At 41.8% G+C, this 16,911-nt stretch overlaps 1 protein-coding gene across 2 annotated transcripts in view; it reads left to right on the top strand.

Moving 5' to 3' along the window:
• TTC19 (tetratricopeptide repeat domain 19) overlaps window positions 1-16,911 on the top strand; it is a 700,715-nt gene that overhangs the window by 583,385 nt on the left and 100,419 nt on the right. The gene's annotated exons all lie outside the window — the stretch shown is intronic.

Genomic DNA, 16,911 nt, shown 5'->3' with positions numbered 1-16,911 from the left:
GTGTGGCTTCTCTGTGGATTCTGGATCCCAGTCCAGACCTGATCTCGCATCTCGAGGGTTGCCCAACCCCGAACCTGGTCAACCTCAAGCTTGCAGCTTGGCTGATCCAGTTCCAATAATGGCCAGGACTCCCGGTATCTCATCTCCCATTAAGGCCATTCTGGTTGCGGCTCATAAGCCGTCTACCAGAAAACTTTACAACAGTAAATGGAAACGTTTTTCCATTTGGGCCAAAGACAAGGGCTTGGACCCATTTACTGTCTCTATTCCAACCATTCTGGACTTCCTCTCATTGATTTTTCGGCAGGGAGCAAGTGCTTCTATGGTTAAGGTGCAATTGGCGGCCATCTCCCATTTTCATGTGGGGGACAGCATAGGTTCCTTAGCATTTACAAAGTTGTGCAAAACCTTCTTACGAGGCATCTTTCTTTTAAATCCACCGATAAAGTCTTTGGTTCCCCCATGGGATCTCACTCTAGTCTTGCAAGCCTTGATGAGTCCACCTTTCAAACCTGCGGCCTCGGTTCCGTTGAAGTTCTTGTCATGGAAAACGGCCTTCTTAGTGGCTATTACTTCAGCCAAAAGGGTTTCAGAACTGCAAGCCTTGTGTATGAAACCTCCTTACCTTATCTTTCACAAAGATAGAGTGTCCCTTAGGACTAACCCGTCTTTCTTGCCTAAGGTTGCTGCAGAAGCAAATATAAATCAATCGATAAATCTACCAGTGTTTTTTCCAAAATTTCAGAACAAGGGAGAATACACATTGCACAAATTGGATGTACACAGACAGCTGCGCTTCTACTTGCATAGGACTAGAGAGTTTCGCAAGTCGGACCAGTTGTTTGTCTCTTATGCAAAATCAGCCATGGGCAAAGCCATTTCCAAAGTGACTGTAGCAAATTGGATCTGTCAGTGTATTATTCAGGGGTACATATCGTCTGGCAAGCCAGCCCCGGTTGGTATCCGTGCTCATTCTACAAGATCTGTAGCCACCTCAACAGCTTTTTGGTCTAGGGTTCCAGTGGATGACATATGTTCAGCAGCTACTTGGTCCTCTTCTCATACGTTCATTTCTCATTATAAACTAGATGTGATTTCGAGGAGTAGGGCTTCTTTTGGCTCCGCGGTGCTTCGGAATATCCTTCCGTAAGGACCATCCAGGTTCTTATAAGGTAGCTGGGGACTCTGTCCCACAGGTTGCAGAGCAAATGAAGTAACTACTTCAGATAAAGAAGTTATGTACTCACCATAACGTTCCATCTGAGTAGGTACTTCATTTGTCTGCAACCGACCCCCCCCTGCCATCCCCCGAACCTTTCGGGATTTTCTGATCACCTTTACAGTTGATTTTTGTGTTACCAGGTTGGTGAGGCAAAAAAAACGATCTGAGGTAATATGGTTGGTAGCAGGGGATTATGGGTAGGGGGGAGGAGCTAGGAGCTCGGATCTTGGAGCTTGGAAAGCTGCCGGCTCGGATCCCCACAGGTTGCAGACAAATGAAGTACCTACTCAGATGGAACGTTATGGTGAGTACATAACTTCTTTTTTATGTAAATGAAAAAACACACCAACACAATCCTTATTGCAAGCGTTTTACATCAGAAACCATACTGACACACTCCCAGTTGCAAAATAGTGTAAGCTACCTTCATGAAAAGTCTGTGTCACTTGGCATGCCTCAGTCACACAGTCATCTTCAGAGGATACCATGTATGAGCTAATGCCTCATGGGTAGTACGAAACAAAGAAACGTCTCTCACTTAAGCTTCTGTGAGGAATCAGAGGATCTAGAAGAAGTTATTTTGTAGATGTAGTCTACCTCTCTCTCTTTCTGTCTCAGCTTCCCTTTCTTGGATTTTCAAGTCCTCTACAAAAGCTGTCTGACTGAATAGAAACAGCTTGGATAGACCTCAAGTCTGTGTCCCATTCCCCAGAAAAGCCTTTCACTATAGTCTGGCCATCATCTAGGAAGCCATGAGGGACTTTTCAGTTTTTTGGATGTAACTGTCCTCGCTCCATCCCCACAGGTGGTTAAAGTGCAGAGTATGCTATGCCTTCTTCTGTGAATGTTTAAGCTACTGCACATTATCCATGAAGTCTACCAAATGGACACAGCACGGTAGGAATCATGTTCTTTATTCAATGGCAGTTTTATTGCTAGAGCCTTTGTAGTGGCAACTTAATGACAGTTTCTGAGAGTGACTTGTTTTCTAATATTTTTATTGGAAAATATAATTCATGTTATTGTTTTTATATGTGACAGTAGAGTTTGCAAAGCTTTTGTGTGTTTTCATCTTTTCTGAACTGAGGCTGTAGATGTTCTTCGTGTTTCACTGTTGCAGTCATTACAATTGGGTTATCCTGCTGGCAGGCTACCCTCAGTCAGCCTGAATTCCAAAGTCTAGGTCTGGTGTCGGTTGCTGTCGCCTCTTCCCTGACGTCAGTGCGCCAGGGGTATAAAAGATGCAGCCGACGCCATTTTCTTCAGTCTTTCTTGCCGCGCGATGCCCGAAGCAAAAGCAGTTCGCAAGTGCCGGTCGGCCGACTCCTGAGATTTTCGTGTTCGAATTTCAGATCTGAAGTCTTCATTAAAAGCTAAGTATCCCGTTGGGGAAACTTTTTTCTTGCTCCAGACCAATGTCAGAGAAAAAGTTAATAATTGTATTTCTTGTGGGAAGCAAATACCTCATAAGGACTTTCATTCTTACTGTATTCCTTGCCTAGGCCCTGACCACGACATTGCTAGTTGTCGGTTTTGTGCTAGATTTAACCAACGCACTATTAAGCGTCGGTACGATTTTGCATTTCACTATTTTGGCAGAATTAATTATACAATGTCATTGGATAGCCATCCGACTACCGGAATTCACAAGAAACGCAAAGAAAAGGACAGGCATCCTAGGTCCAAAACTGACGACGAGGCTTCTTCTAAGCCAGTCGCTGGTTCGCCGGTTCTCAGTGAGGTGCCTTCGCAGCCCCTGACGACCGCTACTTTAGACTCGCAGGCCGCTACCGACACCCTCATGGAGTCGGCCAGGCCACTGGAAGTTCAAGGTGTTGGACCTTCGGAAAATATCCCCTCAGATGGGTCCGGAGCCGCTGAGCAGGCATCGGCTTTTGAGGGTGTTTTCAGAACTACTGAATTATATGTTAAAATGACTTCAGCTTCAAAGGCAAAAGCTAAAGCACCTTTAAAGACAAAGAAAAAAGTACAACAGCCTCATGGACAGGCCTCCATGCCTAAAAAAACAGATGCTCAAAATGGCCAAAGACCTAATTACTTTGATCAGGGGTTCCCATCCCCCTCCTGATAAGAGGCCTAGGCAAGAGACAGAATATGAATCTTCAGATCAGGTTTCCATTTCATCTGATTCCTCTTCTGATCAGGAATACTCTCTTCCTCCCTATGAGGATTCTGATGCTGAAGAATCTATCCCTTCAGCCTCTCCTCCTGAGGATTATTGTTTTGGGGAAACTACATACCATGAGGGAGCATTTCCACTGGGAGAGCCAAGATTATTCAGAATCTAAGAAAAGGCTTCCTTTTACTACCACAACACAGGCCCCTAGCTATTCCACCTGTGTTAGACATTGCAGATGATGTATTTTCAGAGTCCAGTCTGACCCCTGACTCCTTACCTCCAGCTCCTGTTAAGCCAGACAGGTACTACAGGGTTCCTGACTCTCATAAATTCCTTTTCAAAAACCATGCTGCTGACCCAGAAACTATCTCTCAGGGTCCCAAAGGGGTCAAGGCTTCCACTGCAAAAAACCCTACTCCCTCTGACAGGGATTCTAGGGCACTGGACAGATGGGGAAAAAAGATTTACACTTCTGTTACCTTGGCTATAAGGGCTTTAAATTGTCAGATTCATATGCTCAAATATCAGCAATATATTATGACACTGCTTAAACAGAAAATGTTGATAAATTCTGAATGTGCAGAAAACAAAGAAATGCAGGATTTATTGCATGCAGCTGAACAAGTTGGAAAGCATACTTTGCAATGTGGTTTTGATTCTCTGGAGGCCTCCTGCAGGGCCGCAGTTATGGGTTCTGTCATTAGGAGGCATGCTTGGTTAAAGGAACAAAATCTAACTGATCATGTTAAAGCAAAATTATTAGATGCTCCATTACAGCATGATACTTTGTTTGGTGTTAAAGCAGAAGAGGTGTTAAAGAAAATGGAGGACAAAGCTAAATCTATGCAAACAGTCAAGGATTTCTTACAGGTACAGCCACCAAGATTTAGCAGACACTGGCCTACAAAGAATTGGTCCTTTCCAGTGTCAGACAGGCCACAAAGGGGCAGATACAGACGCCCGAGAGGCAGATCCCAGCCCCAAGGTTCATACAGGTCTAAACAATGGGGTGCTTCTACCTCCAAAACTGGAGAAGACAAATCACAGCCATACAGGAAACAGTCCCAATGACTTCCCCCTGCCTGCACCAAGCACTTATCTTCTGGCAGCACCTTTAGGGGGAAAACTAGGACTTCTTTCTCAAAATTGGCACATAATAACCCAGGACAAATAGGTCTTAAACATATAATAAAAACCATGATACTAATACATATGAAAAAGTTACGAAGTATGAGATGTCTAGGGCATATACTAAGGTGGATTGGTTACTTTATGAATATCTTATGGATGGAATTATAAGTAGAGATGAATATTCCTATCTTACTGTTGATTTTCCGATTACTCCAACTATTTTTGGCATCCCTAAGATACACAAGGATGTGTACAATCCACCTTTTAGGCCTATTGTGTCTGCTAGGGGTTCAAAAACTGAACCCTTGGCATCTTTCATTGACGTTCATTGCAAAGAAACTTTAATCAAACTACCACACATTTTAAAAGATTCCTGGCACTGTTTGGATTTAGTTAGACAAAGCAATGTTACAATTACTTCCAATTTGATTATGGCCACCATTGATGTCGTCAATTTATATTCTGTAATTCCTCACAAGCAGGGCCTTGAAATGTTTGAGGCCAGTTTACTGAAATACAGTGGCATGAATGTTACTAAATGCCGGCTTCTGACTGAATTTATGGAAATAGTGTTGGAAAACAATTTTATTTACATTAATGGTGAATACTATAGGCAAAGTACTGGTGTAGCCATGGGCGCTAGATGTGCACCGAATTATGCCAATTTGGTGTTGGCCAAATGGGAAACAGACTTAGTATTTACATCTGTATATTGGCACAAGGTATCCTTGTATTTACGTTATTTGGATGACATTATTATTTTTTGGACAGGTGAAAAAGACGAGTTGATGGAATTTATAGATTATTTGGGAAAGACATCAGATTTCCTTGAATTCACTAGTAATATTCAAGAAAAATACTGTGAATATCTTGATCTTATTCTGTCCTATAGTGATGATGGATTTCATTCCAATATTTTTAGAAAGAAAACTTTTTCAAATTCTTTTCTACATTTTAATAGTTGTCATCCTTTTAACCTAAAATGAATTTGATTAAAGGACAAATGGTTAGGTTGTCAAGAATTATTAGTGATGACAACATGTTTAATGAAGAAATCGAAAAACTATCCAGTATGTTTTTAGACAGAGGGTACCCTAATGAACTAATTTGTACTATAAAAAGTGAAATTTATACTAACAGTTTTGCAATCTATAGACCCCATCATAAAATTTGGCTGTGACAATATGTTAAAGGTTAACCCTAGCTTGCCAAGATATGATACTTTTATTTTGCAGATCACATAGTTAACATTATTAAGGAAACATGGACAAGTGTTTTTATAAACAATGCTGAGTTATCAGAGATTGTTGGTTCCCAGCCTAGGATTACATATAGTAGAGGAAGAAACTTAAAGGACATCTATGAGACAAATACCAACAAGAACATCTTTAAAATGTCTAGAATGAGCAAATGCGGAACTTGTCACACATGTAAATACATTAATGATGGTCCGTATGTTGCTATACAGAATTATGGTAAAACCATTAGATGCCCAGGATACTGCAATTGCAATACTAAGATGGTGGTGTATTTAGCAACTTGCTCAACGTGTTCGGCATTTTATGTTGGAAAAACAATTAGGAAGTTAAGAGAACGTATTGTTGAGCATGTTAGAGACATTAAGAAACACAAGACTACAAGTTCTCTATATATGCATAGTATTAGTTGTCCTAACTTTAAAAGATTTATATTTTTCATTATTGATAGAATTCCCCAGAATATTCGTAAGGGTGGGGATGAGAAGACTATGCTAGAGGCTAAGGAATGCCTTTGGCAACTTAGATTAAACACCTGTACTTTGCCTGGTATTAATGAAACTGTTTCTATTTCCAGTATTTTAAAATATAGGTCACATTTTATATGACCTATTATAAGGCAACTGCGCTTCCATTTATGTACAAACAAACAAAATACTAAAATATATTATGTACATATTTATTATACCATATATAAAATATTTATTAGATTTTTATATTATATTTTAATTCAACAATTTATATATACAAACATATATATTTTATGGTAAATTGTTGTTTTAATAAACTACATTATTTTTATTCAAACATTACATCTAATTATATCCCAAAATTTTTTTATTTACAATGGTACTCAGATTTTTTTAAACATTCATCATATATATATATATATATATATATATATATATATATATTTATGTACTATATTGATATATATATATTGTTACGTCTATTGAGGTTATTAATGTTTTTTTGTGCCAAGTCACTTTTACAGACATTCACTATTTATTCAATTAAATCAGTTTTTCAGTTATGTAATTATGTTATTAGGCATCTTATATAAAGAATGGCCTTGTTGTTATTTCTTTGTACTCTGATGATGCCCTGATTTGGATGGGTGAAAGCGCTTAGCACGTTGGTTTTTATTATATGTAATAAATCGGTTCATGCAGTTCACTGTGTGGCTTTGTTTTCTTATTAGTTTCACTTTGTTATTTAGGTCTTAAACATAGTGTCACAAGGCTACAAGTTTCACTTCCATACCCTTCCAAGGGCAAACGGTTGGCCAGACCTGCCAAAACATCAATGGGCAGAGGCACAAAAACAAGTCTCATCCCTCATGGACATGAGGGCCATTCAACAAGTACCAGAGCAAGAGCAGGGACAAGGATTCTATTCAAGACTGTTCTTGGTACCCAGAAAGGACAAAACCTGGAGACCAATACTGGACCTATCTATTCTAAACACATATCTGGATATTCCAAAATTCAAAATGTTGACTCTACAGCAGCTTCTGCCCATGTTGAGCAAGAAGGCTTGGCTTGTGACTTTAGATCTAAAAGAGGCATACCTGCATGTCCCAATCAGACAAACATGCAGAAGATACCTCAGATTCAAAGCTGGCTCAATGCACTACCAATTCTCTGCACTGCCCTTTGGCTTATCTACTGCACCCGGGGTCTTCACAAAGTGCCTGGCACCAGTAATTGCATACTGCAGACAAAGAGGAATACAAATATATCCTTACTTGGACGACTGCCTCATTCAAGCAGAGAACAAGGACATTCTACTACAGCATCTGGCGTTTGTAAAGAGATTACTACAATGCCTAGGGTACAAAGTCAACGAACAGAAATCAAAACTACTACCCTCTCAAGAGATAATATTCCTGGGTGCAGACTTAAATACAACTGCCCAGATGGTTTATCTCACGCCAGACAAACAAAGGCAACTGACTACCTATTTCAAACTCTTGGCAACAAAGGCCCAGTTATCTGCAAGAAAAATTCTGCAGGCTTTGGGCTTCATGGCATCCTGCATTCTACTAATTCCATATGCAAGACTGCATATGAGGAAACTTCAATGTTACCTAAAAAGTGTTTGGACTCAACATTGCCACAGCCTGGAAACAATAGTTACTCTCATTCCCTGCCTGCAACAGGAGTTTCGATGGTGGGCGAAGGCCTGTCACCAGAACAAGGGACAGCCATTTACTCTACCCCAGCCACACAGACATTAGCAACAGATGCATCGGATTATGCCTGGGGAGTCCACATGGCAGGAAGATGTGTTCAAGGCACATGGTCCGCAAACCATATGCATCTACATATCAATCAAAAAGAGATGCTAGCTGTTCAAAATGCCCTGACAGCCTTCAAGGACCTATTGCATGTGGGACAACTACTGATAAAGACAGACAATACCACGGTCATGTGGTATATAAACAAGCAGGGAGGCACTCATTCTTACCCCCTGTGCAGACTAGCCATGACTTTGTGGGACACAGCATTGACTTACCAAGTACATCTGCAGGCACAATTCCTGCCAGGAAAGATAAATACTCTGGCAGACGAACTAAGCAGAAACCTCATGGATCCCCAGGAGTGGAAATTGGATCCACAAGTCTTCAGCATGGTAACAAGGAAATGAGGATGCCCGGACATAGATCTATTTGCCTCACCTCACAACTGCCAACTAAAGAGATTTTACACAAGAACTTGTCACAGACAAGCATGGAAAGTGGATGGCCCTATCTTTCAGCTGGAAAAACTTAACAGTATATGCCTTCCCTCCTCTGCCTCTCCTCCCCAAGGTACTCCTAAAGGTCAGACAGGAGAAGCCAAAAATGATGCTGATTGCCCCAGACTGGCCACGCCAGTACTGGTATCCAATCCTAAGGAACTTGTCTCAATGCCCAGCCTGGACCTTACCTCAAGTGCCTCATCTATTGTCCCAGTAGAACAATCAAATCCTGCACAGCCAACTCAAGACCTTAAATCTGGCAGCTTGGCGGATAATGTGGTCATACAAAACACACCTCTCACTAAAGCGGTGATGGATGTCATTTTGGAGGTCAGGAGGCCTAGTACTAGAAAATCCTGTGCTGGAAAATGGAAGAGATTCTGTGCTTGGAACCAGGCACAAGGAATTGACAGAGCTGTACCAAATATTCCTCAGATTTTGCAATACTTGACTGAGATGCTGGACAAAGGCCTATCCTTTTCATCTATAAAAATTCATGCCTCTGCCATTTCGGCTCATTACAATACAGAGCCACCAATCTTTTCTCATCCTTTTAACGGCAGTACCTCAGAAGGGCCAAAAATTTAAGGCTTCCAAGGAGATCACCAGTACCTGCATGGGACCTCAATTATGTCTTGGAAAAACTCACTCTGCCTCCTTTTGAGCCAGCCGCTACAGCTGATATAAACTTTTTATCTTGGAAAACAGCTCTGCTCCTAGCAATAACTTCTGCAAGATGAGTCTCAGAGCTACAGGCACTCATGGCTGTGGAACCTTTTATCATTTTTTATCCAGACAAGGTTTCTCTGAGGACAAACCCAACATTTATGCCTAAGGTAGTGTCCAGTGTGGCCCTTAACCAAACTATTCATCTGCCTACCTTTTATCCAAACCCACAGGAAAAAGGGGGAGAGAATTCTGCATTCTTTGGACATACACAGACAGCTATGCTTCTATTTTAACAGAACCAAAGCTTTCAGAAAGACAGAGCAATTACTAGTGGCATATGCTGCAGGATCACAAGGAAAGGCTATCTCAAAGCAGACTATTTCAAAGTGGATAGGCCACTGCATTCGTTTCTGCTATTCACAACATGGCAATCCAGTATCTAAGGGCATTAGGCCACATTCAACTAGAGCAGCAGCCACTTCAGCAGCCTTCCTCAGGGGAGTACCAACCAAAGACATTTTAGAGGCTGCTATTTGGAGTTCAGTGCACACCTTCACAAAGCACTGTCACTTACCACTCTACTCTAAATCCAGGGCAGGCTTTGCCACTGCAGTTCTGCAGGGCCTAATAGCCGCACCTAATGCCATTTAGCTCCAGCCTCCCAACCTTAGCTTTGGGATTCAACCCAATTGTAATGACTGCAACAGTGAAACACGAAGAACATAGTACAGTTGTGTGCACTTACCATAAATGTAGATGTTTGAATGTATTCACTGTTGCAGTCCAGGTTACCCACCCACCACCCCCCATTTCTTTGCTGGAACTTATCTGTACTTCTCTATTCTATACAACCTATGTGGTGTATTTGCTTGTAGAGGAAGGCAAAATATATACTTTGGTGCATGCATGTTTTATTGACATATTTTTAGCCTACCCTTTTGGGGGCACCTGACATCTGGGACAAGAAAAACTGAAGAAAATGGCGTCGGCTGCATCTTTTATACCCCTGGCGCACTGACGTCAGGGAAGAGGCGACAGCAACCCACGCTGGACCTAGACTTTGGAATTCAGGCCGACTGAGGGTAGCCTGCCAGCAGGATAACCCAATTGTAATGACTGCAACAGTGAATACACTTGAACATCTACATTTATGGTAAGTGTACACAACTGTACTTTCTGCTTTTATGTTTAGGAGCTTGCACTTTTGCGGATGGGTAGAGAGATTGAGTCTAGCTGTAAGTGGTCTTTGCTCTTTTATGGAATTAATATGTTTAAGTAAACGGCTGTGGGGTGCAGGTCCACTTAAAACCATTTTTACTGATTATTTTTTTATTTTTTATTTAAAGTACATTTGTGTATATATTTGCATAGTTTCAGTATTTTGGGCCCATGTCTAAGGGGTGCAGTGGTAAGGGATGCTGTGTCCAGTCGGATTTTCTCGGTCAACAAATGTAAATAAGAAGAAGAACCCAGTAGGAATTCTGGTTATGACATTGAGAGGTTGACAAAGGTGTTCTCTCGTTTCCTCAAGGAAGTTACCAATATAAGTATTTAAGTGACTGTTACTTCTCCAGAACATGTGGTAACCAGTGCTGCTATTATTGAGAAGAGTCAGAAGAAAAAAGGAAAGCATTTACCAAAACACAACAGATAAGCTAGAGCAGAATCTGCACATGGAAAAGACTAAGATAACAAAGCAAAAGAGATCCACTGTATTGTTAATCTGGAGGCCGAGCATGGCTGATATAGAAGACAAGTTTGACAAAGTATTCAAGGAAATTAAGAAATTAAATGAATTCTGGACAGGATATTGGAAGATGGATAAAAACATAGAAGATATTGAGGCAATCTTATCTGAGCATTCCAACGAAATAACTCAGTTCTCCATCAGGGGTGAAGTGCACACGTTGCAGTTAGCAGAGCTTGAGGCTGCACAGCAAGAAATTAAAAAAAACCTTTGATTCTCCAATATTCTTGAAGGTGCTGAGAATGGGGACTTTGTAGGATTCATGGTGCAGTGACTGGCTGAATTGACTGAGACAGCAGTAGAACAGATAGCTTTACACCATATGCAGTGGATATTTGCTCCAGGCACTTCTACACCTCACTTTCCTAAGCCTTTCGTTGTGAAGGTCCAGGCATATCAATTAAAAGAGCAAATGTTAGCTGAATTATGGAAGAAGAAGAAAGTCATCAAAGTGAGAGACAACAGAAGATTTGTGTGCACCAAGACTATTCGTCGGGTATATGCCAGAAGTGTAGTAAGTTCATATTGCAAATAAGGATGAGTGACGCTATTGGTTTAAGGTGCCAGCTGTTGTATCCAGTGACATTTAAGTTATTCCTGCCATCTGGGATAAAAGCTTTCTTGAACCCTGGGAAGCCATGAAGGAGCTGGGTCAACTAGAGGTGGAACTAAGAGAGAGCGACATCTTCTAAAACAAAAGATGGAGCAAGAACTTCTACAGAAAGTTTACCAGCCAAGGCCTTCCATGTGTTCAAAAAAGATGATGTGGTATAAACAGATGGAGATGAAGAAATATACCAGAAAAGTTAGTGAAATTAATAGTGCAGTATTGGAGTTGTCTGACCTCTTAGGAGTGAGACATCTTTCACATAAAAACATGGTAATCATAAGTAGAAATGAAATTCTAGTTGCATTGGATGAATGACTTAAGTTGACTTGATACGCAGGCAAGGCTGTGCCATAAACTTTATTCACAGTAGGGATATGAGCTGAGTGCAGGGGGCTAAACCAACCTGCAAAAGTAACTGTAAAGAGAGAGAGACTTAAATAGCATGGGATCAGAAAGCATCCCCCTGTATGTGGAAGAGTATAACAGGACTTTTTGAATTAGGCTTTTGCCAAAACTGTCAGATTAATATCTTCGTAATAGTTTTGGTTGCATGTTATTTATAGACTATGTGATGATATGGGCTATTGCCAGCATAGCCAGTTGGAGTTCTGTAAATAATGATATGTTCTTTGACTATCAAACTGATTTATACAAGATGTTTGTGTTACAAATGTATTAGAACTATATGGCATTTGAATATCAGACTGATTTGCACAAATGCTTATGTTACAAATGTATAACTGTATTACATTTGAATAGCAAACTGATTTGTACAGATGCTTATGTTACAAATGTATTAGAACTGTATAGCATTTGAAAATCAAAATGTGTTTGTAAAGCTGCTGCTTCTTTTTCTCTCGGCTGTTCCCATTAGGAGTTGCCACAGCAGATCATCTGTTTCCATTTTTCCTGTCCTCCACATCTTGCTCTGTCACACCAACCACCTGCATGTTCTCTCTCACCACATCCATAAACCTTATCTTAGGCCTTCCTCTTTTTCTCTTACCTGGCAGCTCCATCCTTGGCATCCTTTTCCCAATATACCCAGCATCCCTCCTCAGCACATGTCCAAAACAATGCAATTTTGCCTCTCTGGCTTTGTCTCCAAATCGTCCAACCTGAGCTGACCCTCTAATATACTGATTCCTAATCCTGTCCATCCTTGTCACACCCAGTGCAAATCTTAACATCTTTAACTCTGCCACCTCCAACTCTGACCCATGCCTTTTTGTCATTGCCACCCTCTCCAACCCATATAACATAGCTGGTCTCACTACCCTCTTGTAGACCTTCCCTTTCACTTTTACTGGTACTCATCTGTCACAAATCACTCCTGACACTCTTCTCCACCCACTGCACCCTGCCTGTACTCTCTTTTTCACCTCTTTTCCACACTCATCATTACTCTGAACTGTTGATCTCAGGTATTTAAACTCATCCACCTTTGCCAACTCTACTCCCTGCATCCTCACCATTCCTCTATCCTCCCTTTCATTCACACACATATATTCTGTTGTAGTGCTGCTGACCTTCATTTCTCTGCTCTCTAGAGCATATTTCCACCGCTCCAGGGTCCCCTCAACTTGCTCCCTACACTCACTACATATCACAATGTCATCCGCAAACTTCATAGTCCACAGGGACTCCTGTCTGATCTCATATGTCAACCTGTCCATCACCATTGCAAATAAGAAAGGGCTCAGAGCTGATGCTTGATATAATCCCACCTCCACCTTAAACACATCCATCACTGCTACCACAGACCTCACCACTCTCACATTGCCCTCGTACATATCCTGTACCACTCTTACATACTTCTCTTCCACTCCCGACTTCCTCATACAGTACTACAACTCCTCTCTAGGCACCCTGTCATATGCTTTCTCAAAGTCCACAAAGACACAATGCAATTCCTTCTGAACTTCTCTATACTTCTCCATCAACACTATCAGAGCAAACCTCGCATCAGTAGTGCTCTTTCCCAGCATGAAACCATACTGCTGTTCTCTAATCATCATCTCCCTTCTTAACCTAGCTTCCACTACTCTTTCCCATAACATCATGCTGTGACTGATCAGTTTTATCCCCCTCTTGTTACTACAGCTCTGCACATCACCCTTATTCTTAAAAACCAGTACCAAAACCCTTTTTCTCCATGCTTCAGGCATCCATCTCACTTTCTAAGATTTCATTAAACAATCAGGTTAAAAACTCCACTGCCATCTCTCCTAAACACCTCCATGCTTCCACAGGTATATCATCCGGATCAACAGCCTTTCCATTCTTTATCTTCTTCATAGCTGTCCTTACTTATTCCTTGCTAATCCGTTACACTTCCTGATTCACTATCCCCACATCATCCATCCTTCTTTCTCTCTCATTCTCTTCATTCATCAGCCCCTCAAAGTACTCTTTCCATCTGCTCAACACACTCTCCTCACTTGTAAGTATGTTTCCGTCATTATCCTTTATCACTCTTACCTGCTGCACATCTTTCCCAGCTTGGTCCCTCTGTCTAGCCAATCAGTACAGGTCCTTTTCTCCCTCCTTAATGTCCAACCTTTCATACAACTCTCCATAGGCCTTATCCTTAGCCTTTGCCACCTCTCTCTTCAACCTGTGCCTCATCTCCTTATACTCCTGTCTACTTTCTTCATCTCTCTGACAACCCACTTTTTCTTCACCAACCTCTTTCTCTGTATACTCTCCTGTACTTCCTTGTTCCACCACCAGGTCTCCTTGTCCTCCTTCCTTTGTCCAGATGTCACACCAATCACCTTTCCAGCTGTCTCCCTTACCAGCTCTGCTGTAGTTACCCAGCTATTCGGTAACTCTTCACTGCCACCCAGTGCCTGCCTTAAGTCTTCGCTAAACTCCACCTCACAATCACCCTTTTTCAACTTCCACCATTTGATCCTTGGCACTGCCCTCACACTCCTCCTCTTCTTGATCACCAACATCATCCTACAGATCACCATCCTATGCTGCGTAACTACACTTTCACCTGCCACCACTTTTCAGTCTTCAATCTCCTTCAAACTGGCCCTCCTACATAGGATATAATCCACTTGTGTGCATCTTCCTCCACTCCTGTACATCACCCTATGCTCCTCCCTCTTCTTAAAATGCATATTCACCACAGCCATGTCCATCCTTTTCACAATATCCACTACCCTCTGACTTTCTTCATTCCTCTCCTTAACACCATATCTACCCATCACTTCATCATCCCCTCTGTTCCCTTCACCAACATGCCCATTGAAATCCACTCTAATCACTACTCTTACCCTTGGGTACACTCACCACCAATTCATTCAACTCACTCCAGAATTTTTCTTTCTCATCCATCGCACACCCAACTTGCAGAGCATATGTACTAGCAACATTCATCATCACACCATCAATTAACAGCTTCATAAACATCACTCTATCTGACACTTTTCATCGCCAAAACACTCTTGGCATACTGTTCCTTCAGGATAACCTCTACCCCATTTCTTCTCCCATCCAAACCATGATAGAACAATTTGAACCTACCTCCAATACACCTGGCCTTACTCCCCTTCCATCTGGTCTCATGCACACACAATATTGCAACCTTTCTTCTCTCCATCATATCAGCTAGCTCTCTCCCTATACCAATCATACTGCCAACATTCAAAGTTCCTACACTCACTACCACACTGCTAACCTTCCTCCTCTCTTCCTGAATTCGGATATGCCTTCCCCCTCTTTTTCTTTGGCCAACAGTAGCCCAATTTCCACCAACACCCTGTTGGCTAACAGTACTGATGGCGGTCATTGTTAACCCCGGCCTCGACCGATCCAGTATGGAAATCTGTAGTGTTGTCCACATATGTCATTTGGCAAACGTTTTACACAGGATGCCCTTCTTGACATAACCCTCCCCATTTATCTGGACTTTGGACCAGCATGAAGAAATGCACTGGCATATGCACCCCTAGTGGCTTGTAAAGCTGCTAGTTTTAAAAAATGTATCAACAGTGAGTCCTGCTGGACAGAGAAGGAATATGCATGTGAGACTGTATGTATATATAGGTTCATAGGTAGGTACTGGGCTATCTGCCCGAAGGCATATATTAGCCCAGCCACGTTGTGCGGTATTCACCGCCCCTTTGGTTAGTTCCCTAGGCCCTAGGCCTTGCAGCTAGTACCCTTGGCCCCTATCTAGTAGAGCTGTTGGTATGATCCCTGGTGTGAACTTTCTGTTACCCATCTACTCGTCAAGGTTCCTCTTGAAGAGTGATAGTGAGGGGCTCTGTTTTATGTAAATTGGGACCTTGTTCCATAGCAAGGGAAGTCTTTACGAAGGGAATCTATCCCTCCAGCATGTTCTATTCATTGTTGTGCTGAGGTTTATATCCCTAGAGCGTGTAGCTCGAGTAGATTTTGTTTTGTTAAGATTTTATGGCTTTAAACTTTTTGGCGGGATTTTAATTAGTTAAACATCAATTAAGGGTATTTAGGATGTGTATAAATACTTTGGGATGATATGTGTTGTTTGTTCTGATGAAGACTGATCACCAGTCGAAAGCGCTTAACCAGTCGTGTGGAATTGTTCAATAAACTATCGTGAGTTTTTACCAGTCGTAAGAGCAGTTTTCCTTTCACTCAACATCTTCAGTTCTTGTGTTGTTGGCTTTCCCAGTTTGTGAACAGTTAATCATTGATGGCTGAGAACAAGGAATTATCTGCTTCTCCAGCAAGGGATGGTATCACTGAATTGAGAGCGGACCTCACGGTGCTACAGGGGGAGGTGCACAAATTGTTAAATTTGTTTTCCGAATTTGTATCCTGCTCCAACAAAGACAAAAAGGTAGAAGACATCGATTGTAGTGCCTCTCCGGAATTTGTAAGAGCTCACAAGGTTTCGGTATATTCGGATGACGAAGGAGACGTCCAGGATCAACGTAAGGGAGACACTGCGCATGTGCAAGGATTCAGTCGCAAACCACAAGGATGCGGGGATGTCAGTACACCCGACCGTAGGTTTCCGGAAGTGTTACAAGACACGGACGGTGTCTTTGACAACATATCGGCTACAAATGTCAATGTGGACTCACCCGAACATGGTAAAACAGTTAACAACAGGGCTTTGGATTTAGCCCATACCGACGAGGATTTTTTATTAAGCGAACGCCATGACCATATGGAGCATGACTTCACTTTCGACTACAGCATGTGCAAAAAACGGATGGATAAACAGTATGGTGGTGCCCGCCCGAAAGTCATCTCGGACATTAGCAGCCGTAGTAGGAAGGTTCCTGATAACAAAGGTACTGTCTTTTATAATTCGGAGAAGGGCCGCAAAAGCCAAAATATCCAACATTATGACATAAACAATTCTGATAACATAGGTGGCAGAAAGAAGAC

The sequence above is a fragment of the Protopterus annectens genome, chromosome 3.part1 (assembly GCF_019279795.1).
Source record: "Protopterus annectens isolate FY-2018-M chromosome 3.part1, PAN1.0, whole genome shotgun sequence".
Classification (NCBI taxonomy): domain Eukaryota; kingdom Metazoa; phylum Chordata; order Ceratodontiformes; family Protopteridae; genus Protopterus; species Protopterus annectens.
The sequence above is the reverse complement of the archived record's forward strand: the minus strand, read 5'-3'. Positions and strand labels throughout refer to the sequence as shown.